We start from the raw sequence: 26,622 nt of genomic DNA, 5'->3' as shown, positions 1-26,622 counted from the left end.
CTTGTGAGGGTGTTGTACGGAGATTTTGGTTTCGCGGTTCGTGTCGTGTGTCGTGAAGTCTCTTGAGTCATTAGATACGCTTCGGGGATTCGATTTCGTATAACTTGATGGACTTGAGATAACCAGCCAATCGTATGATTGTTCAATTTCCATTTTGGAAATTCCATTGTTATATTTTTTTGAAACCAATTGATAAACACGTAGACGGAAGTATTATCTGACATTAAAAGTATCATTAATTTTTAATTGGATCTTAAAAATATACGCGCAGAATGCCTTGGGCTATTAAATACTTTTTTTTTATATAACAAAGTCAGATAAAGTTTTGATAACAAAATAAAATCTATTTTCGTAATTATTCTTTCAAAAATAAGTTTATTTTCAAATAAAAACATGAAGAAATCTTACAATTTTGAAACTTCATTTATACAGAAAAAACAGATATCTTGAGTCAAGAAAATATTTTTTAAGACAAACGTTTTCGGGAACCAAGTCAAGATTTTCTTGAGCCAAGAGAATTCGTCTTGGTTGGAGAAGATTTCTACTTTATCTCAGAAAATTTAGATCTCCAAAAAAATTTTCTTGAATCAAGAATATTTGCCTTCAGTCGAGAATTTTTTTTTTTGTGTGTAACTATTATGTAAATTTAAACCTTACACTCAATCAAAACATATTATTCTTAAAATTTATAAGTATTTGCTCATGAATCATTTCGAAATCAGTAAAGTAATCAAAAAACTAAAAAGAAGTGTAGTAATAATAAAACGTTTTATGATAAGGAATATAGACAACAAAAATTTCAGTACTCTCTAAACATGAATAAGTGCATGGAAAAAAAATATTAGTAAATATTACTGAGATTCTCGTCAACAGCGCGCCTAGACCGAATCGCAGCAAATATTATGGAGTAGAACGTAAGAAATTAATAACAGATGCATTTTTTTGACAAGTGTCTTGTAGTTTTTTAAGATTTAAGTAGTAGTTTTAAATAGTCAAGCAGTATATTTCAACGATTCATTATTAATTAGAGCAGTTTAAACATTAAAATCATAATTTTATTGATTGAAACGACATTAATTATTGAACATAACATAAATAATTACAAGTTGAACTACAATTATTGTCAATTATTTGTTTCCGTGTGAAATAAGTGAATACTCACTAATTCTGAGTGCCGACCAAACCACTTTTTTAAATTAGTTGTTCGGTTTGCACTTGGAATTAGTGAATATTCACTTATTTTCACTAATTCATGTTTAGACAGTAGATTTTAAAGTAAAAAGCATTTGTCAAGTGCGTAATAACGATTAACAAAGCGAAGAATGAGAAAACCTTGTTATATCCGGCTTGCCGTATATTTAAAGGGGCCTCTTTGCCGCGCTCGCTGCAAAGTGCAGCGTTAACAATTTTAGGGATAGCAACTTCGGCCAACACCTCGTTGCACGTCGTCAACGATTCCTCCAATCAGGGAATTACACTTGACTGTATTCTAAATTCATTCAATTATATATTCTTAATTATTCCCTCCAGAACCGCGAACCGAGGTGATAAATTTTCGATTTCTTTTAAACCGATTAGTTCATATTCGTTAAATAAATCTAAACAGTCAAGTTACTACAAAATCCCACGGGAAGATCGTCTCGATATTGCACTCGAGGAGGCGTGGCAAGTTGCTTGTTACCGTAAAATTTCAATTCAAAATTGTCTTTTCACTTGAGGCCCACGCGACCATTTCCAATAATTAATTATTATTAATTAATTAAATCCGGACATAACAACCTTTAGACATTTCACGTATATTTTGAATAAAATACAATATTATAAATATTTTTCCAAAGCAATTAATCTGATATAAAATTATTTAAGTGACTTTATATAAAATTAAAAAATATAACCGACATTATACTCTGGGCTATAAATATTTATATTTAACCTAAAAGAAGTAATGATTATTAAATACGTGAAATATCATAACAAATTAAGTAACTTAAACAATATCACTAATTTATTTTTATCATGGAAATTCCTACAATTTTAATTTAATTATTGAACATTAATTTTCAAATTAATATATTTTTAATCATGAAAATAACTTTGACACTAATTCTGATCACTTCTCAACGCACTATTCAAAACTGAATCTCACTTATTTCGATTATTAAAAACTTTTTTTAAGGTATCACGTAACTACAATCATCGTGTAATAGCTTGGAAATATTCACTTAATTCCCGTCGTATAATTTTTCAAATTTCTATAAATAGGATTCTGTATGAATTTTTGAAATGGAAAAATAAAATAATTCAATCAATTAAATGAAGCAATTCTTTTATTGACAAAATATATTTTTATCGATATACATTTTATGGATTAAGATGATCTAATGTCATCAACGGTTTGATGACGATCGATATATTATTCATCTTTTATGGTGTAGCTATAATAATCATCTGACATTCGTTGACAAATTTTCTTTTCAGGATATCGTAAGTCGTAAGATCTGCATCGAATTATTGGAATTTTGTGTAATTCATGTTCTTCTCCACAACATGGCGTTCTATAGTAGCCACACTAAATTCAAAATAAATTACATGAATAAGAAAAATTCATAAAGTTGTAACAAAGAAAAAGCAATTTGAACTTACAGGTTTTCCTAATTCTGTACACCTGTACTCCCATTGAAAAACAGGCCCCTCATCATCAGCATTTGTCATCTGCATAATGACAATTAGCAACGTAAAGGATAAAAAAACTCCAACTTTAGACATTTCGCGTATGATTTTAAATAAAATATACGATTATTTTTTTTTTAAGCGATTAGTCGATGTGTTAAGATGCGCAACTTTTGTCGTTCTAATAGAAAATAATGTTATCGTGACTTTGCTTAGTGTGTAGAACTGTTTATAACGACATGCACCAGGTTATAAATTTTAATATTCATCATTAAATAACAATACTGCCATTAACCATTTGAAGGTCTCAGATAATATCACAATAAACTCAAATAGATAAACGTTATTTTTTAAATCGTGGGAAATTCTACTGCGATTTATTTATTTAATATTTATTATTCTGTAAATATTTTTTCGTCTTATGAAAACGATTTGGAAACAAAAATTTTTCCTTAAAAATTATTAGCTTATCAGTTGCAGACGTTAGTCTTTAATAGAAGATAAGAACAATAGAATTTTTATTAATTACTAAAATTGATATGATACAAAAAGAAAAAAATAATAAGTATAAAAAAAAAATAAAATGTGAATCAGAATGTCATTGGATCAATTTCAAAGTGTCTGGTGGTCCAGCGTGGTCTGTGGGATCGAGATATCAAACATGTAAAGTAATAAAGGGGGAATCGATAGTGGGTGCATCGAGGTTGTATAGTGGTCATCATCTTTATTCGTTGCCGTCTCTCTACTCTACTGTAGCTTACATGCTCTGCACTCAAGAGAGTAATAAAAGAATCGAAGAGAGAGATAGAGCTGCGAAGAAGAAGGAAATGATAAATAAAAATAAATAAATATAAAAATAAAATGAGGAGGAAGCAAGATTAAGACGTTCTGCATGTATGTTACCACCTGCATTAAAAAAATAAACAATAAAAGTACAAACCGCAAAAAAGTTTCAAGTCATCGTGATCAAGTATAATCAGGTCTTGGGACTTGAATTTTAGTATCAGGCCCACAGAGTAAATTAAGATACCATTGGTAGACCCCATTAAATTTTTTTCACTCTTCATTTGATTAAAAAAAAAAATTAGATTAAAAAATTATGGTTTTATTACGTTCATCCTTTTTTTTATCTAATAATTTAATTTGCATTGAAATTAAATAGAATGTAGTTATGTGTAAAAAATATATATACATATGATATATCAATAGTAATTGTAGTCATAATAATAATAATAATAATAATAATAATAACAAAATTATTGATTGCACTTTCCTGTGGTTGATTTATTTGAGATAATTTGCAAATACTGCAAAAGTATTTTTCAAACAATATTTGAAATTCATTTCACCTATATTATTTATATATTTATATATAACCCACACGAAAATATATATATGTGACATATATGCGTCAATGTATCGGCTATATGGGAAATATATGTTATTTATATATTTTTTTGTGCGGGAAAACATATATATATATATATATATATATATATATATATATATATATATATATGTACCTAAAGATCGGAACGTTTTTCGCGCAACGAAAATTAAAAAAATTTATGTAATTTGACAGCTTAAGCGGATGGCACGACCGTTAATCCGAAGACAATTGATCCGCGACAATTGATCCGTGGACACTTGATCCTAGCGACAATTCAACCGTAGACAATTGATCCTAGCGACAATTTTATATTTATTATATATATATGATCCTAGCGACAATATATTCATTAAATATGTCGCGGATCACACTGAGAGAAAATAGTATATTACATACCTAGGCCAGTAAAATAAGAAAAGTCTCAGAGCATATGTAATTGTTGGCCGAGGCGAAGCCGAGGCTGACAAACATGTGGTCTGAGGCTTTCTTTTTTACTGGCCAAGGTGTGTATACTATTTTTCTGCTCGACGAAGCCGGAAAGTTGCAACTTCGTTTAGGGCAGCGGCCCGAAAGTTGCTACTTTCCGGCCGGAGGGCAGAAAAAAAATTTAATTCAAGTAAACATGTTTACTTGACTCATAATACTAAAAACAAGAAAAAATTTACTATATCGAAGTATAATATTTCTTATCTTTATAATAATTGTTTTAATCTACTCATAAATTTCTATAATAGACAATGCGTTTTTACTAAAATTAAGAAAATATTTTCTTGACACTATTTAAGTAAACTAATACTTAAATTAAGAAATTTTACTTGGAAATATACACTTTTTTCTCTCAGGGCAATTTTCGCGGATAAATTGACAGGTAATCGCTTAAGGGTGACTTAAGGAGTAGTTCCAGAAGTTGGAGGTGGCCTGCAACTTTCGGCTGACATACTAGCGCCTGAGCGAAAAGTTTCAGAAAATTAAATCCAGTAGATTTTTAGTTTCCATTTGTGTTTTTTTTTTTCCCTCCCGCGAAAGATGTTCTGATCTTCAGATACACATCGATATAGAAAATGGTGTAAGTTTGGACAGGGCCACCCCATAGAGCTTGTAATGCCCACTAAAACATGTGTTCACCATCACTTTATTGTTACGTCACATCAGACACCAACATCAAATATATGCAAATGGTTTTTTCATTTTGATTTTTATACTATTCATCTATTTTTATCCCCGTTTATAAATTCAATTTTAATTATTTATCACAGAGTAAAGATTTTTTCGTACTTAAATCGTTTGAAAAAATAAAAAAATGTAAAGTTATAATTTATGATAATGTAAAAATAAAAATATTTACATCAAATAATATGATTAACCTTGAAGCACTAACTACTCATCTTACAGGAGAAATAATTTAAATGAAAAAATAATTTTTAGTAAGCATGTATTATGAAAAAAGTCTAAAATTATCCTGATAAATATTCATGAACAATTGAAGCACATAAGAGATAAGTACTCTCACCGTCGTGCACGTATCAGTGATTACCTCGGTTCTTAATTTCGCTTACACAGTAGTCGTGAGTAAGATGGTTTAAAGAAGAGAAAGCCATGATGATGATGATGATGACGACGACGACGATGATGATGATGATGATGATGATGATGATGAAGAAGAACTCGGAGAAGAGGAAGATTATATGTAGAATAGGGTGGGTGAAAAAATGAAATAAACGAATAGAAGGAATAAGGAATGAAGTAGACGAGGAGGAAGATAACAAGAATAAAAGTTTTTAAAAGAGTAAGAGGAGGTTTGGTATCGCGTGAGACGGGTAATCATTGGGTATACACGAGGTGGATACCGAGTACTGAGCGATATAACCCACGCGGTAGATGCTACGGTTTGGACGTGTATTGAAGAGAACATGCTACATCCAAGATATTGCAAGTAAGTTTGAGAGACTTTGAGGGCGGTATATAACTTATAAGACAGAAAGAGAGAGAGAGATAGGAGATTTCTGATTATATACGATACACCAGTACATCGGTACGGTGGCTCCTTACATTCGCAAAAGTCCAGAGTAAAGGTACACAGTAATATATGTATATATATAATATATGATGTAGTGAGTTAAGAAGAACGGGCCTAATGTCAGGGCGATTTTGAAGAACGTGACGCGCGTGTCTGAACGGAAGGCGCGTGGTGTGCATCCGGTAATGATGTACTTCTCATTCCACGCTCAACTCTTTCCTTTTATTTACTTTACCTCACTATTATCTTACATGTATGTACGTAGATTATGTACGTGTGTATATGTATACATATATGACAGAGATATATCTTTAATTAAATCACTACTTTACATCCAAGATAATTATTATAGATTGATTGTTATTTATTTGAGGTAAATTTTAATTTTAATGTTTCATTTAAAATTTATTTATTTAATTGTAAGCAATACCACTAATTGGTTTAGAGAAAAAGCTCTCATGATATAAAAAACTGTGTCTATTTTGGGTTGAAATTTGTGAAAATTTAGTAATAGTTGGCAGCAAAGTAAAATCCGAAAATTTTTAATATTCATAAAAATATATAATTTAATTAAATTTTGACTTTCATCGATGATGAGTATGTTTTTATGTGTAAGCACGATTTCTATGCACTTGAAGATTGGAACGTTTTTTACGCAACGAAAATGAAAATAATTTATGTAATTTGAATCTAAAGGTGACATAAGAGGTAGTTGGGGGTGGCCTGCAATTATCGGCTGACGTGCGAAACATTTCAGAAATCTAGATCTCGTAGATTTTCACTTTTCATTCCGTTTTTTTATTTTCGTTCCACGAAAAACATTCTGATTTTCAATTACATCGATTTTTTTTGAAGAACACAAAAAATTGATCTAATTTTTTTTTTTATTGATATGAAATTCTTATAGAACAGAACCCTATTCATTATCATCACTGTAATTTTTCTCGTTTGAGTGTAACAAATAAATTAATGAAGATTAACAGCCAAAAACTAAGTGAGTTGTTAATTTCTACCGTCGTATTGTCAAGAACCAGCAACGCCACATATAGTTGTTATAGAGAAATAAACTTTTTGTCTCCAAGTCGGTAAAGTAGATTTTTTTTATTAATCAATCGTAATTAAAATATAGATTTTAATTATTGCTCATGGGAAGCAATCCCTTGTAATTTTTAGTCCGGAACTTTATGCATGTAGAAAATTATTATTGGAATTTTTTTATGGTGGACCAAAATGGAAATTAATAATTTGTTGACTGAAAAATTTTCTACCATTGAATTCAATTAAAAAAAAAAATAAAATAAATTCTTATTAAACTGCTAAAATTTTAATTGATTTATTACAACAATAGAAGCGCGTATTCCAAATGATTAAAAGCTGCAGATTTTCTTTTAGTTGAAAATTCATTTCAACACGTAAACCTAAACCGCGTAATTAAATTTTTTTAATTATATAATTGGTACGTTATTTTTCTAATCCAATAATAATTCTAAGACTCTTGTCAGAGCATGTATTTTCTCCATCAATTAATTATAAAGTTTTCCAACCACTAATAAGCAATAAAATTAAAATTATCTCAATTTATCTGCAGAATAATTTAAATCTGGCACAGAAGTAATGAAAGAATGTTACCGAGAGTAAATAAGTGATGGGCCGGGGCGTGGAGAAATTACCCCGAAAGAAATTACTAGTCGGGCTCTCTTCTCCGAGGGCTCGAGGGCTGGTTAAAAAATAAAAAACCCAAAATGAAATAAATAAAATAATAAAAATAAAGAAAGTGAGATAGGTATAAAGCTTACGCCGATAAACACGTGTAGCTTTTAGCGAGGCATCCCGAAGATCTTATCTTTAAAGTAAAATATGCCTGCGGGGGACAATATTAACTGCTTCTTTGCGCTACTCCTGCACACTCACAGACTTATTTCAGTTCCTCCCACCCTCAACACGGTTTACAACTACACTTCACCCTAATGAACCCCCAGGACATTTCAAGTTTTTTTTTATCATTTAATATTTATCTCATATACCTCCAGCGAGTAATTAACAGTCATCATATCATTTATTAACGTCTTTCTTTAAATTGTTATTATTTATCATTATTTTTATCTCTTCATATATACATATATACTTACAAAAGTACAATAACATCTTATATTTTAAAATAAAAATAAACAAATGTCGCTATTTATTGCTTGATATATTTTTATTAACTAAAACATTCTTCAGATCGTAAACCTGCGGGAATGCCGAATACCAACAAAACGTATTTTTATAAAAATATATATGTATATATGAGACCTAACCGTTTGTCGCAAGAAATGGTTTCAGTATCCGCGGAAACACTTGTCTTGGATTTTATACAGTGATACCAAAAGAAGATGGAGCCATCGACAAGCCGACAGAGGCAAAGAATCGAGAATAATCGTTATCGTACGTCCAAGATGGCGAGTAAGAGAACAGAAGATTGCTGAATCGGCAGCAAATCGGCAATATATATAAACAAGAAATATAATATTCCTATATATATAGATATAAAGAGTGCGAAGAAGAAAGAAAGGATGAAATAAAGGTACGAACGAACGCACAAATGCACAAATGCATGAAGGTTGAGATGGAGAGGAATAATATCAACGTTGAATCTTGGGAATGTCAGGTGCGTTCTCAATGACGTACGGACCCGTCCCTCTTTACTGATGTCATTGCAAGCCGGCGCCATAAGTATCCCTTCTTTATCCTTTCTTTTTCATTTTTAAAATTATTATTTTTATTTATTTAAACTTATTCGCGGTTATACCTCGTCCGAGAATGCCACTCGATTATCGAGATTCGGGAGAATAACCTTCTGTGGATATACACACGCACGATTATCGCTTTGAGAGGAAAGAGTTGAGTATAATAAAAAATAAGAACAATAATAAAAAAAAATTTAACTTTAATGTCTTATATATTTTTAGCAAAAACAAGTTTTCTGCTAAAATACTCAACTGGTAATTTTTAGTACAAATTATATTCATTGCTCTACAAGCAGTGACACTAATTTTAACGGGGTTTAATTTACTGAAAATCACACCTGATTTTTTTCTCAAACGTCTCCGACAACAAAGATTTAAATCTTTATTTTTATTTCGTTTTATCGCTGAAAAAATCAACTTTTTTTTTAATACATACTTTTAATAGATCACAATCTAAATGATTTAATGTCCGAGATATTTTCCCTCTATGTATTTATAATTATTTATTTTGAAAAAAAATTTCGTATTAATTAATGAATAAACTTGTATCAGAATATATCTTGATACTATCGTAATACTTGATCCTGTTATCAAGCTCATCCATTAAATTCACAAACTCATTTGAATAAAAAAAATCTCTGATATAGCGAACAAGAAATAAACAAATTTATGTGTATATATTTATACTAGACTGTTATACTTTACAGAAATTTTTCTTTAGAAATTTTTTCTGTAGATTGAAAAAAAATTGCCGTAGATTTTCCCTTTAATTTGAATTTTCACCCTAAAAATATTCAATTAATTTATTGACTATTGAGAGGGGGATGAAAAAGATTCGAGTTTTATTTCGATTACGATAAATCGTTTATTTTTCTTGTCATTAGAGAAAATAAGACGAATCATTAATTATCATAAATTTTTGAGTAAAATGGGAAAGTTTTAAAAGACAGACAAAAATTCTACTTTTACAAACAATTTTCAATAGTAAGCGAACTGTCAAATTGCACATCCTAATATTTGAAATATTGATTTATTCAAAAAGAAAATTCTTCAATAAATAAAACAAAAATGGCGGCAATAGTTTAAAGGTGGCAGTTAAATATTTTCACGTTTGATCGTTAAAAGGCAACATTGACGACTAATAGCAGCAGGTGGAGGCGTGGGTACTTTTTTTTATAAATATATATGTATATGCATGTAAATAATATATGTATATATATTATTGCCATCTGTATATGATGTGTACGGGTATGAAAAAGGAGAAACCCGCAGTGATTGTAGATGTAGCATAAGACGAGAGCGATGATGATGACCGAGGATGCTCGGCATGAGTCTGCTTCTTTTACGCCTTCATAATTGAGATAATCTTTATAAACCAAGTACTTGCGGTATCTAACAGAGAATAAACTAATAAGAAGCAAACGGAAATATCTATACGTACATATATATTTTTTAGTCTTCAGTTTCCTCTCATTATTTAATAATAAACCAAAGAAAGTTAAATATTTGAATATAAATTTATTTTATTTAAATTTAAAAGACTTTCAATCTATATATATATTGTTGAAGGTGTTTGTGTATTCACCTCAACTCGCCAATAGTCCCATTACGATCCGTCTTCCATCGGGTGTCCAGTGAAAAAAATAAAAACGATTCCAAGAGTGTGTCTTATCTAGATCGCATTGTCCAACTGTCTGGATCTATCACCCTCATACCACAATAGGGATCGCACGTCACACACTTTTAAAGAGTTAAGTATACAATATACTGTATAGAATGTACAGTAAAGTATCGAGAGTACAGTAGTATGTAGTTTAGTTGAATATAAAGAGTTGAGGGCGGCTGGGAATTTGAGCGTAATCGTCTACTTGCTATCACAATTCTTCGGGTAAAGTTTACCGACAAAGAGCTTTATATAAACTTGTGGTAGCTCTGTTACACCTTTGCTTCTACCATCACTTAACTTATACTGCCTCTTCATCCATTCTATTATACACCTTTCACACATTGTGTGAAAAATAAAATAAATATACACACATATATGAGACAAACGAAGGCATTGCCACTTATTTATTAAAATTCTCAGTGGACTGTTACTTTATTTTTGAATTTAAACAGTGGATTATTTTTATTGTAATTGGAAATCAGGTCTTAATAAAGGTCGTGATGGAAAAAGGTCATGGGAATGAATTTAAATCAATGGGACTTTTGTTCTACATGTAGTTTTTTATAATGAGATGTGGACCGATTGAGAAGACAAGAGGAAGCCCTTGCGCAAAGCGTAAGAGCAAAATATAATAGCTTGTGGAGTAGAGGTGCAACTGTGCATCAGAAGCTCTCAATATCAATCTTTATCTGATGAGTACTTAATTGCTTTGGAAAGAAGATTTATAACTCATTTAAAGTCAATTTTAAAAAAACTCATTGGAAATTTTAAATGGTTAAAAATTTATATTCTCAAAATATTGCGAACCTGAGGGTTCTTTATGAACGTTTTTTTTTATTCGACTATTTTACTCTCACAAAATTATTTCTATACTATTCTTATTACACCAAGATAGGTAAAATTGTATACTAGCATGTAGAGAATTTATTAAGGAACAATTTGAACCCAAAATTAACTCGATTCATTATTTTATTCGTTTAAAATAAATTATTTTAACTCAAGAAACCAGTGCTGTCAATTGTTACGTATGAAACTTCGTAAACACGATAACTCTCGATAGACACCATTAATCGGCCTAACTTTTCTTTTACTGTCTTTGTATTTTTTATCACAAGAACCCTGATGAAAATTACTATCTGAATCCTTTTAGTTTAATTGTAATTAATTAACGACGTAAAACTGATTATTCGTGAAAAATTTAGCTGCTATTTTTACTGTTGTTATTATTTTTTTCATTGTTTCTCTCTATCAACTACTGGTGGCAGCACTAGCGTATCAATATGTTTGAAAAAAAGCGACATCTAAGACAAAAGGCGGGATATTTAAAAAAAAATGTTAATTAAAAGATATTAAACTGAAAATAAGAAATAAAAAAATCAAATTGATAATTTGTAAGTTGAATAAAAGTTGATAATAAAAAAAATACATTAATATTATATAATAAAAGTAATGATTAAAAATAAAATGAGCGATTGAGGTGTGCACTTTTGGATTTTCCAACATTTTCATTTTCATTTTAAATCAATTAAATTATTTTATTTTGGAATGACCGTTTTGCCCCACGTCCTCGACTATTGTTGTTATTATACGCAATTACATAAATTAAAAATTACATTTGAAAACTATTTATAGACTTAATAATCTGGTACATAAAATACAGTACAGAGTACAACAGAACTATAATTTACAAAGTATCAATCTCTGGGTCGAGCAAAAACGACAAGCAAAAAGTAAAATTTTTCATTGGAATAATAACTCGTAAAACAAGATGAAATAAACAAACTATCAAAGTTTAAAACAAAACGTATTTTTTGCATGTTACCCAGCCGATAATTGTCTTGAGGTTATTTTAGTGCCTGAAAACGAGCGTTTACGACAGAACTCAGGAGTCAGGAGGACAAAACATTGAGCGTATAACCCACAATGATTGGAGCCAATTACAGGTGGCGAGGGCGACGATCGTCGGACGCGCGGTTCTTGTGTCTCTTTAGCTGCTGGAGCTATTGCATTAATCCTCAACCGCGCCCGTAGTTTCTCTTTACTTATACATAAAATACTTTTATTTACTTTATTTTTATTTTACACTTATACAATCTTACTCTCCTTTAAAACTTATAATCCCGTAGTGTCTTGCTCTTATACAGAAGCTTCGCGTGTTTCTGGCAGGTGTATACACGCATCGGTTAAGCCCTCTCTTGTCCACTTAAACTTTAACCGCGTCCTCTACCACTTTCGTCCACCTTTATACCTCCTCCTTCTTTTCCTCCTCCTTCTTCTTTTTTTATTTTCTGCCACCACCTTCTTACAACTCCTCCAGCCGCCCGCACCGAGAAAATTAAACCCCACTTAACTCGCTGATTATCGGTGTCACGTAAGAGACCAGCCAGCATTCTCCTTGGGTTCTCCGCTCACCTCTTCACCGCGACATCGACTTCCTGTCCTCCCGAGAAGGCGTACATTGAACAAGGTAACTCTGGTTACACCACTAGCGTAGTAAGCGACTAACCAGCCAAGACGATAACACCAGTACATTAAAATAATCCAAGGAAGGAGTCATGGGCGTGGAGTATCACCACTGTCGTTGGAGGTGGAGGCGTTATTTATGACAGTCTGCTGCAAGTTTTATTATAAGATAGCTTAGCCTTATTCTTTGTTACGTTTAAAACGACTGGTGTCTGCTGGTGTCTACTGATGTCTGCTGTACTGCCACGAAATATGCCATGTCCTTAAGTGTAATGAGTAGGTTGCCGATTATAAACTTTCGGAGTTTCGTATCAAGGACCTCGTGATCTCTCCAAAAGCTACTTTGCTTGAAACAACTGGTAGTCAAGTAGCCAAAACTCTTTGTGTAAATAAAAAGGGTTCAGTTTGGTCAGCAGTTTAATGTCTACGGTTTTTGGTTATGCCTTTTCTTCAGTCTTTAACTCTAATACGTCTTTGGTTTATTTTATTCTTACTATCCTTTGCTCCATGTGCTGAACGTGTACGCTATCATTAGGAAGTTAAAATCAAGTAGGAGGATTAATGGATGGATGGATCGGTAGCTTGAGTTTTTAATGCCTTTGGCATTTAAAGTCTACATAAAGAGTAATACTCACTCGTGTAAAAAAAATTGTTCATAATAAATTGAGATCTGAATTTAATCATGAAACTCAGATCGTGACACAAATATGACTTTCATGACTTTGCTCCGACAGTTTTTCGTCTAGTAAATCCGTATCAATTTTAAAATTAATTTATTACGTCTTTGAATTGGGCTTGAGATGACTTCGATATAAACATGACTGAATTTTTACTACTAAACATTTTATCAAATTTATCGATTCAGAAGTTATCAATAAATTTCTGCTATCAAGTACTTGAGTTACGTAAATCAGTTTCGATTGTAAAATTAATTAAGTGAATGAACCAGCGTTGCCAACTCGAAATTCGTCAAGGTGGGAGATAGGGTTCTACAAGTTGGTAGTTTCCAACAAACCCTACTATGAAAAGTTGGTAGATCTACCAGCCATAGTTTTCAAGTCTTTTAGAGACCCTCCAATAAGAATTTGGCACCCTGAACTTATTTTTGGATTGGATAAGACATATTTGAACTATTTTTATTAGAAATTCAATGATAAAACAGAATTACAGGCCGCCAATATTCAAAATATCAATAGAAAATAGTCATAATTGAAAAACAAATAATTATGAGTCTACACTGAAAAAAATAATCGCTAGCGGCTAGCGATTTTTTTCTTTAGCAGCTAGCGATTAAAAATCGCTTGCTGGAAGCGATTTATTCGCTAGCAGGTAGCGATTTTTTCTTTAGCAGGTAGCGATTAAAAATCGCTTGCTGGAAGCGATTTTTTCGCTAGCAGGTAGCGATTTTTTCGCTAGCAGGTAGCGATTAAAAATCGCTTGGTGGAAGCGATTTTTTCTTTGGCAGGGAGCGATTAAAAATACTATTTTTATTATTGAAATGTATATTTATACATATATGTAAATATATATTTATACATTCATATATATATATATATATACATATATATATATATATATATATATATATATATATATATATATATATATATATATATATATATATAAGTATATATATAGATATATATATGTGTATATATATATGAATATATAAATATATATGAATATGTATATTTATAAATTTATTTCAATGATAAAAACAGTATTTTTAATCGCTCCCTGCCAAAGAAAAAATCGCTTCCAGCAAGCGATTTTTAATCGCTGCCTGCTAGCGAAAAAATCGCTACCTGCTAGCGAATAAATCGCTTCCAGCAAGCGATTTTTAATCGCTACCTGCTAAAGAAAAAATCGCTAGCAGCTAGCGAAATAATCGCTTGCAGCAAGCGATTTTTAATCGCTAGCTGCTAAAGAAAAAATCGCTAGCAGCTAGCGAAATAATCGCTTGCAGCTAACGATTAAAAATCGCTAGCTGCTAAAGAAAAAATCGCTAGCCGCTAGCGAAATAATCGCTTGCAGCTAACGATTAAAAATCGCTAGCTGCTAAAGAAAAAAATCGCTAGCAGCTAGCGATTATTTTTTTCAGTGTACCCTAATGCAGAAATCTAATTTGGAATAATTCAATCCATGCTAAAGTGTATATCTATATATAGTCAATTTTGCCAACTTTGAATTGTTTCGGATCGTGTTTGAATTATTTCAAATTAGATTTCTGAATCAAGGTATGACTTCAACCAAAGCATAGTTTATACGTCACTTACAGATAGTAGAATAATATTGATGTTGTAAAGCTAGGTTTAATTAATTCATTCAATGAACATCGGATCACTTGGATAAAAATTTGACTAAGTCATAATTTTGTCGCGATTAAAATTGTTGATACAAATTCATAATGAAAACCATATTTGTGTCAAAATCTGAGTTTCATGATGAAATTTAGATCAAAATTCATTATGAATAAAAATTTTTACACATAAGTATCTCTTAAATGGATTTAAACTTTTGAATTTTTTGGAATCCTTGGAAAAATGATTAATTCAATGACAGTTTTTTATCCAAATGAATTATTTTATATTAATGACTAAAAAATTTATAAATTCTGGTTTAAAAGTTAACAATTAGATGATGATGATGATAAAAATAATGAAAAAAAAAGAATGAAAATAAGGATAAGTCGGAGTTGAGTAAAAATTAGTTAATAATTCATGAAACAATTCTCTTGACTCTACACAACGACGCGATACTTGAAGAAACCGTAGATGGGTAAGAAAAGAAAAGGGTTCTTGAGATTTTATTCTTTTTCTTTGCAAGAACAAGAACAAGAACAAGAAGGAAATGATGATGAAGAAGAAGAAGAACAAGAACAAGACGAAGAAGTTGAGGAGCCTCAGGGCTCTTTGCTCGGAATTTTTTTGCCTTACAGAAAACGAACATCAAAGACTACCAGCTGTATATATAAGGGGAGGGAGTTGACGGAGGAGAAAGACAAGGATGAGCTCTAGTGCATTACGAAGAATGAATTTCCAAAAACCGATGCACGAAAGTATCAGCTCCAGGCAACAAACCAAAAAATATACCGTTTTAAAATACTTTGCATATAGCTGACGGGGGTTGTTTTCGTGGATATTAATAAAAAAATGTAAATAATTTTTCGATCGATCAGTTAAACTCTGCGATGTATAACGCAGTTGGTACTGGAGTTAATTTTTTTTAGGATAACACAATAATAATATAAATTCCTTAAGGCGATGACTCGACGTTCATTCAAGTTGTTAAAGTACTTTCATTCATAAAGTACCATTGAATTGAGTTAATACTTGAATGTTTGGACGGTTGTTAGTTGCTCGGTATATACGCTATTATATAAATGAATATGTACATACATATATTTATATGTACATATATATTCATGATGATGTGTGATGCTTTATGTCTTAATGCATAAATACATTTTGAGCAGAGATTACTGTTGAAGATGTTTTGATGTTAGCTTGAGGGTGTTGATGTGATTTATATCTAGACAATTGTACGTGTAGATGTGTGCGTATGTACGTATGTATTTGTATAAATTTATTAATAGTCATATTTGTTTTGTTATAATAGTCATATGATTATTATTTTATGGAGACATGATAGACGATGTTATGGCAGCTAGAAATAAGGCTATGATTTGAATGAAGAATTAGTTAGGAATAGTGGTGGAGTAGTTCGTAGTCGCCAAGATAGTACATCATCCTCTGGTCTAGAGACACTTATATTTACCCGCATGAAGAATTTATGGAATATATAATAAATAATATTTAAGATGAGGACGAAGATGTGGATGTGGATGTTATATTAGAGGAAAAGTCTTGAATTAGTCTCAGACTGTAGGTAGGGTTTGCAGACAATATGAGAAAGTGTAAGAGAGTTAGATGTGTTCAGTTTTATGTGAGAATAAAGAATTGAAGATATATATTGTCTGGATAAGTATGAGCACGTCGTCAAGCACTAGGACAACGGTAATTAAGAATAATGGCTGCGCTAATGCTTTTAACGATGCGAACAATGAGCAGGTGGCAAAAGAACACGCAAATATGTCGGAAACGACACTTTGTGTTCACCTCTCATCATTCTTAGTCGCAGCGTCAACCTTCCATCATGGATTTTTATTTTCTTTTTGTTGTCCCAGACACTAACAAATTCCTCGAGTTATAGAGACATTTATTTTTATATTTATAAGTAAATTATTAAGGCTTAATTATATACAAGTCATTGATTTTTGCTTCGATAAGAAACCAGAGACAAGTTCCTAGACTGTGGCACAAAAATATCACCGAGAAGAAAAATAAGTTTTTTTTGTTCCGCGAAATGGGATCCTTCGTGTTAATGATAATTAAAATATGATTAAATATCACTACTTCTTTTCTAACTGACATACGAAATTTCGATGTCTATAGAACCCGTAGAAATTCAATTAGTCGAATAATCAAAGATTTTTAAATCAATTTTTTTTAATCAAGTGATACCTCTATCCTTCTTTCAATAATTCATTTATATAAATTGAAATATCACAGACTAAATTATAGACCGTTAATAATATTAATGTAAAGAATGATTGATTCATAGTAACATGGGCGTGGTTGGGTACGTAAGCTATCCGAGTCTCATATATATTATAGTAGAGCATTGAAATCATTGAAACTTTGAATATGAACCATTAGATTGCTATACTCACTATTTTTAATATCTTTCTTACAGGATATATCATTCCTTATTTTTTTTTTTTATCAACTTGTGCTCGTATATGTGAATATATAAGACAACTTGACTACCTACTGTTAGTATACACTTGCCGCCCACTGAAAACCCGTCCAAGTTGCAGATCCACTTGTTGAATGTTCGCGGAATGTTCGTTTCTACTGGATATAATATTATATGTCTATATATATATATACATATGTATATATATAGAGGTATATTAACATCTATGTGTGATTAATTTTTATCTTTTATTATATATATATATATATATATGTATATTTTTTAAATTTTATTAAACGATAAGTTGATTGGTGAGCTGGCATCAAAGATACCGACGCGATAAAAACTAGGAGTAATACCGCTAATAATTAAGAGATTATTAAAAGAAATAAGGATAATCGAATTTAAAATCTCGCGAAGTTATATGACCTGAGAAAAGGTCATGTCAAACAATAAATATATATAACACATTTATCTTAATGCAATCAAACAAAATTATTAATAGATTTTATTTAATATCTATTTTATGTCTATGCATATACGTTCATATTATTTATTTATCATTTTATTGCTCGTATTTATTATAATCATTATTTTTAAATTTTATTTATTTAGAGATCCGCAATAAAATTAATTATTGCAGAGTAGACGCTAAGTGTTATAAGTTGTATGCCTGCTTGGAATTTTATATCTTTACTTTAATAGATAGTGTAAGTATTAAATTATTTATATTTTTTATTAAGTAATTGGAAGTGATTCGTCTGTGGTTTTATGACGTTACAAAATATAAATTTACTTATGATTTTGTAAATAAATTTTTTTATGAAATTTATGAAACCCAGCAGTGGTACAAAATTTTTTTTCTGAATTTAAAATTTTAAAAAAGTCTAAAGAGACCCCCCCCTCTTTTACGGATAATTACCCGTGTGAAAAAAAATTCGTTCCAAAAAGATTACAAAAAAGTTCCATATGTGGAACTTCTAAACATGAGACAGATTAGAACTTCGAATGAAACTTTTTTGAAACGTTAGTAATTTTGATGGTAAAAAAAAGTGTTTATGAACAAATTTAAAGTCAAAAAAGGACGTTCTTGGAACTTTTTTGGAAGTTGTTAAAGACGTGTTTTTTTGTTCTATAAAACATTCAAAATTAGTGATTTTTGAACTATTTTGGTATGTTTCTAGAACGTCTTTATTGTACAAAAGATGCAAAAGAAGTGATTTTGGAATGTTCTAGAATGCCTAGAATGTCCATAAAAAAGTCAAAAGTGGTAATTCTGGAACTTTTTTGAAAAGTCTATATAAAATTCCAAAAACGTCCTTTTTTTTCTCTAAATTTGCTCATAAAAACTGTTTTTTTACCATCGAAATCACTAACGTTCCAAAAAGGCTCCATTCGAAGTTCTAATCTGTCTCATGTTTAGAAGTTCCACATGCAGAACTTTTTTGGAATCTTTTTGGAACGAATTTTTTTTACACGGGTATTTTCAAACGATAAATTTTTCTTTTTTTTGTAAACTAAAATTATCGCAATTGAATCAGAGCAAAAAAGACAAAAAAATTTTCTACACTATTTCATACTGTGTGAGTAATGATTGACTAATAAAATATGTAAAAAAAATTACCTATATATTAAATATAATTTAATAACCGATAAAAAATTTAATCGCAATAAAAAATCATCAATAATTTCCGTAATTATTTTACTACATTTTATTTAATGTCTATTAAGTAGATTAAAATTTCGTAATATAAAATTTTCAATTACATTACAAGTATATCCACACATTTAGATCAGTAATAAACATTAAAAAAAATTAAATCATTAATAAAAATAATTTATTCACTCACCGAAAATAACCTGGGAAATTAACTCTTGTGCAACAGTCCAATTATATTGAGAAATGTACTTTTGGATAATCGATCCATTATAAAAACGTTCTTCCAATTTATTCATCTATGCGGTTTGTCATCTGATCTAAGAAATTACCAGAACACAAATTATAAATAAAACATTCAAACAAAATAATTAGAGAATTTAATAAATGGTAAATGTAATCAACACAAACAATTTATAGTAACGATCTTGATGTTTAATTATTATTTATAATATGATCAATTAAATGGCTGCGACAATCCGGCCTCGATAGTTATTAACTACGCACTGAATATATAGGTGATAATTTTGCAATCGCGATAGCTGTCACTGGTCGCAGCTAACGAAGGAAAGGGAAAGGGTGAAAAAAATTGATGGTAATTAATATTTAAATTAGCATATATTATATATCGATACATATATTTTTCTATATCCTGAACTTGGAACTCTCAATATATAGTATAATAAATATTAAGTTTAATTAATCTTAGGATATTTATTGAGCTGTTGAAAAGTGGGGGTAGAGGTGTAATAGAAGGAGGAGATTGACTATTTAATAACCAATGAAATTATAAATATTGTTGTTGGTGTATTAACTTGAGATCGATTGGATCTACAAAGTTGCAATTGATCGACCATATCTTTTACTCTATAAATAAATAAATATATATATATATATATATATATATACGTGTATGTATGTATGTGTGTAACGTAATCAGTCGATAGATAGGTAATTTTAAAGCTAAATGATAGATCGATAGATCGATCGATCGGTATATCGAGCTGCGGGTAAAACTCGTTCAAAGTCTTGCCTTGATATACTTTTATTATTATTATATATTTTTAAATTTCATTTATTACTTCTTCTCATCACCGTCATCTTGTTAATACTCTTTCACTTTTCATTTTATCTACCCACGTGTTTCCGTGTTCTTCCATCGAGGACTAATCAACACTCTGAGATTACAAGACTTGATAATAAGCTATTAAAATATTTTAAATATATTGCCGATGATGTTTAAAAATAAATAAGATGTTTAATAGCTTTTTTTTTCTTTAATCCTTTTTATTATGGAGATTTTGTTATTATGTGTACAAAACTTATTTTATTTAAAAGTCGTTATGAATTATGTTTAAGTACTTTATGAACAAGTGCCCAATGATAAATAGTTGATATAATGATAGTGATAGTGATCCTGATTATTATTTTGATTTTTATTTTTTAATCACTCTCTTATTCAGCTGCGTTTTTATTATTTGTAAGGCCATTTAACGCGGATGTTAATTCAATAATTTTATTCCTTTTACAAACAATTACACTGCAGCTTGATAGTAAAATTTAATTAACTGTTCAAGTGCATCGCTAAAAATATGCAATTTCTTCCATCGACTTTTTATTTTCATTTTTACTGAATTTGTTTTTATTAGATCTAGTAAAATAAAAATTTCAAAGATCATATTAACAGATCTATTAAGATCTAGAATCCATGCAGATCTCATTGGATCTAAAATTTATTCGAATTTTTTTTTAAGGCCCCGAGATCTCCATAGATCTGATTTAAGAAAAAATTATGTCTACATATTTTTTTAAAACTCTTTTTTTTTATTGGGACGCAGTTTTTTTCTTTTACCGTCACGTCAATAATGTTTCTAGCACTTGGTAAAAAATCTAAACATTAAAAAAAATATATATGTCGACTCAGATTATAATAAATCGTAATTTCCGGACTTGGTATACTTATTTTAATTAAATGGAAAGGATTAAACAGGCGACCGCGTGCATCATACGAGCAGACTAACCGACGTGATTGAAAATAAAATAGTTCATTACAGTTTTTATTATAAATATCCTATTTAAATGACTTTAAAGAGGGTTAGACTTGTTCATTATCATGCCTTCTTTATAAAAGTACTTATTATACTACATTAGAGCGATACACACAAATTTTTGACGAGATTTAATGTCTGTAAATCAGTAAAAAAAACCTAAGTGACAGTAAGTTGAGACAATATTTAACGCTTCGCGTTTGAGGTGTGCAGGAGCAATTTAATTTGAAAATATTATTGAGTCGATACACTGTAAAAAATTTGCGGAGTGAACGCGAATTGAATCCGGAGTGAATGCAGAACGGATTCTGCTCTGTTATGACAAAACGACGTATCTCGAGATACGCTGTTTTGTCGTTACAAAGCTAAAAAGGTTTATTTAGTGTCACTTAATAATAGAGTATCATCAAAATTTTACTAATTTGATCAATTATGCCAATGATATTGATCAAATGTGCGTATAAAAGAAATGAAAAAAAACGTATATTTTTTGCATTAGAAATTACAGCGTTTTGTCACAAAAATTTCATCTATTTATCAAAATAAGCATTAGTTTGTTACGATACAAAAAACGTATCTCGAGTTACAACGTTTTGTCATAACAGAAATTAATTTTTCTGTTGAATTGTACTCAAATTCTGTTAAAACTTTAAACGCTATTTTCTCGAAACTATAATTTTTGAGATACGTCGTTTTGTCATGACAGGCAGCGGATGACTGTGTATTTATTTAATCTCCTTGGAATAAAATTCACTCCTGAAAAGAGGTATTTTTTACACTCCTCTGAAAAAAAACTCCTTATTCAGTCCCGATTTTTTACAGTGTACACATTTCATGAGTAATTAATTATAAATAATAAAAATAAAAATTTTTTAATAAAATATATAAATAAAATAAAAACTTCGAATCAGCGACTATTTATTAGTCGTCTTGAAAAATATTTTTTACAGAGGTGTAGGCGTTTAAGTGGTGATATATTTGAGTTAAACTGTTTTAGCTTAACGCCCGCACCAGTTTGTCTTCTGTCTAATAATAACATTCGCTTTGATGTTTGAGCCATCCTTCAACGTTCGACGAATTCACGGGACAACGAGTCTATCTCGCAAATTCTCTCCCTCTTTCTCTATCTCTCTTTATTTTCTTTCTAGATTTTCATCTACTCAACTTTCAAAAGAGATTTCCACCACTTACTATACTACACTACTTGAAAATTACGTACTTTGTTTTACGAAACAAACAATTTCAACTCTTTAAGCTGAACATTCTCAATAAAAAGTAAACTTTACTGTCTCTAAATAATTTAAAATTCAAATGCAACAAGTAGTTGAAATGCAACAAGTCAATGTTCATAAAATATCATATTCTTTGTAACCAACTTAACGATTGTTAAAACAAATTAAATTAACTTCTATTTTAAACATTTACAAAAGCTTTTGAAAGCATTAATAATAATAATAACAATTAATAAATGTAATTAACCAGACAAATGTAATATTTAATTTATGACAACAATCATGTAGACACAAAGTACGACAGCGTCGTCGCGACGACGGTTTTAAAATTTTCATATCTCTCCCTCACAAAAGAGAATAATCATGGACGCGGCTCATTGTCCGTCCGTAAGTCAAGAGATTCAACTCTGTAATTTATTATGTGCGCGACTTCACGCTTTTTGCCCGCTGACAAGACGTCGTGTTCCTGACGACGACGCCGACGTCATATATATTTATACATATATGTATATAAATATGTCTGCATGTATAGGATAGTAATATAATAAAGTATAGTAGTATAATTCTCGGTTATACTACAAAAAAAAAAAATAAATAAATACAGGGTAGAATAAGTCGAGAGATTGTGAGTCGGTGCACTACAATGTCGGAGGCAAAGAAGAATTGAAAATAGAATTAGATATGTAACGAGAATGGCAACAGTCAGAAGCGCATAAATGTAATTAATAATCGGGACTCCGACGTTGAAGCAAAGAGGAAAAGTAACGTCGTGTCTGACCTTGTGTCAAGTCTACGATAGAAAGACAAGAGATCTCTGTTGCTGACTGCTACTGATGCTCTAGGCATATGAGTTACCAGTATATTGTCTAATTTACATTGTTATAATTTATGATCTCCAAGATGCAATGCTTGTCACAAACAAACGTTCATCTCTTGTATAACATTGTTAATTTCGCGTTGGTGGCTTCAAGCATTCGTCAACGAGGGGGAGGATAAACATCTTGTAATTTTATCTTTCATACTTTGTACGCTCATTATTGCGTTAATAAGCTTAATTTATTGTTTGTCATGTTTAGAAAGTTACATTTGTTTGTTTGTTTGTTTTTTTTTTTTTTTGCTCTAGTAAATTATAATTTTCTTGGTCCCATTCCTAATATTATTTTCATATTAATAATTTATATGGCAATTATATCATGGCAAATTTAACTTCCATCAGTATAAATTGTGTATGAAATAAATTTTAGAAAATTTAACTTTTGTGACATGATAAATTTTCAAATGTAAGTCTCATTATTGTTATATGAAATATTGTTTCGTAAATAATTTAAATGTACACGCTGGGACCGCTGCAATTTTTTAGTAATTAAAATTACAAGGGGCCAAGTGGGCCGGATGGATGTTAATGACATTTTTTCCTCAGAGGGGCCATTTTGCCCTTCTCTATTTATTTCTATTGCAAGAAAAAAAAATTAATTGACTTCTTAATTACCGAAGTTAAAGAAAAAATTATGTAGAGAGCCACTGGTCAACTGTATGACCTTATTAATAATCGCGGAATGTCGCGGTAGTCTGGACAGTGATTTCTTATATATATATATATATATATATATATATATATATATATATATATATATATATATATATATATATATATCTTCACGGTGGCATTATTACAAGTAGAGCAAGTAAAGTGAGAAGAGATGAGGGGGCGTGAACTGTCCGTCTGGTTGTCAAGTCCGGTTTCTGTCGGGGGTGGTCTGAGGGTGTAATAATAGCCAAGAGATGGATAGTACCACTCGCGTATAAATTTATTTTATTTTTTTCCTTTTCTTTAATATATTTTTTATTTTATATTTATTTGTTTATTTTTTTCTCTACCCTGACTATATATTAGCCATAGTGTGTTACACACATACCTTGAGCTGATTTATCCAGCGACGTCAAGGAATCTCTAATCTATTTGGTCGTCCCGGTAAGACATTCGTAACGCGCCACCGGTTATTACAGTGAATTTATTCCGCGCGCCTCACTAAATAATTATATCCCTCACGCCTGCCGAGGTATACTACCGAGGTATATACCAACGTCGATCAATCGGTCTTTGCTTGATCTACACGAGTAAAATTGCCATATCAATCACTTCTTAATCAGTATTTTTTTGCCGATAGCTTCCAAAAACTTGTAAATAAAAAATAAATTAATTTATTTATTGAATTTCTTATGAATAATTTTAATCAAAATTTATCTAGAGATTTTTTACTTTAACACGAAAAAAGAAAATTTTGAAAGCTAATCAATAGTCGATATATTTTAGTATAAAATACTAATGCCAATCAACAGATGTATTAATTATACTGTTCATTAATAAATATATAGTAAAAAATTCAATTTGGATAAATCTAACAAAATCTGATTAGATTAAAATTTTTTCTGGGTATTTAAATTAAAAATTTTTTTTTTTTGTAAAAAAATTAAACAGCAAACTCATAATCATTTACTCGAGTTATAGAGTATGTAAATACTTTATCAATGCGTTTTCCAATGTAATCTTTCCGATAATTTTAATGACGGAAAAATTTTGAAAATTATTTGAATATCAAGATTTTATTTTATTTTTTTATTATTTGTTTGTCTTCGTGTTTTACGATCATAATTCATTTTCCGTGCAATGCAGTTAAAAAATTACTCATATTTCACTATTATGCTATGTTTTAATGACTTCAATAATGCTCGATGAGTCACAAATATTTAAAAATTTTTATTACTTTGCAGAAATTTTTTTTTTTCAAAGTTATCAATTCTGATAAAAATTTTCTAAACGTAGTATTCTTTTATCAAAATATTTATAATTTCAGAAATTTATAAAATAAAAAAGTAACTAAATATAAAAAAGAATTTTAACGTCCGCATTAGTAGACTTCAGGAGGTCGACAATTCTTTACACATATGTTTAATTTTTTTCTTAACTGTCTACGCTTTCAAATATAAAAAAAAATTTTTTTACTTATTCTCTGCTCGCCAAATTTATTGCACTCTTGTCATCAAGATCCGTTAACACTAAAACTCGGACGTGAAGTAGCGCGAAATAAGAGACATAAATTTTTATTTTCAAACTGTCTTAAAATCGACAACCAATTAAAACTCATTTATCAATTATCAATTCAATTATAATTACACAAAATTGTCTAAGGTACCATAGGTTCAAATTTCGACTGATAATTCGAAGTCAGTCTGCTTACATTTTAAATAGACTTTTTAAAAACCAGCCCTATATATGTAAATATATAAATATTAGAGCAATTATATGAAATTAAAAAATTAATCAGAAAATTTGTTGACGGTAAAATCAGAGCAGACCAAAGAGCCGAGCAGAGAAAAGAGACTGCGTCGTCCAGGAATGCGTCTGCCTGTTTCTCATGTTATTATTACGCCCACGACCTTGCTGTCTACTTGCTGTTATGGGAAAAGTCTACACTACCATAATATAATTTAAATCATATAAAATCATTTGATAATTAATTTTTATTATAATAATTAATGTAATTTTTTATTAAAATAAATAATAGAATCTGCTGTTACTGTTTTAATTTTTACAAAATTACACGGATAGAAAAAAGTTTTATTGCTTAGAGTAGATTCTTTGACTTTATTTTTTTTAAAAACTAGGGTAAATGACCCGGTAATTAAGCGCGGCCTGATTTCAGATCGTTTCACTATTTTTTTAATTTAAAAAATGGAAATTTTATGTAAATAACTGAATTGACGTTACTATGGTTTATAACGACAACTTTACTTTAATGTAAAAAATAAAAAAGTTGATAACTTTTTATTTGAATCATAAGTAATTATTTAAAAACGGTGTATCTGTTTACTTAGACTTTTTTTATCAGAGTAGTAATGATGTTAGATTAAGTGCGCGAGTATTGAGTTATTTCAATTTATATCATGGAAGTATGTAATTAAAATGAAATATATGAGTATATATATATTGA

The 26,622-nt window shown here is 30.0% G+C and overlaps 1 long non-coding RNA gene across 1 annotated transcript; it reads right to left on the bottom strand.

Moving 5' to 3' along the window:
* Window positions 1–2,322: 2,322 nt before the first annotated feature.
* LOC130673977 (uncharacterized) lies at window positions 2,323–24,878 on the bottom strand. Its single transcript, XR_008990950.1, has 5 exons — window positions 24,547–24,878; window positions 19,544–19,670; window positions 3,611–3,731; window positions 2,644–3,480; window positions 2,323–2,569 (listed from the first exon to the last, which is right to left on the bottom strand). It is a non-coding gene; the product is annotated as an uncharacterized LOC130673977 (long non-coding RNA).
* Between the last annotated feature and the right edge of the window lie 1,744 nt (window positions 24,879–26,622).

This window comes from Microplitis mediator, chromosome 8 (assembly GCF_029852145.1).
Source record: "Microplitis mediator isolate UGA2020A chromosome 8, iyMicMedi2.1, whole genome shotgun sequence".
NCBI lineage: Eukaryota > Metazoa > Arthropoda > Insecta > Hymenoptera > Braconidae > Microplitis > Microplitis mediator.
Note: the sequence above shows the minus strand (reverse complement) of the source record. Positions and strands in the feature narration are given on the sequence as shown.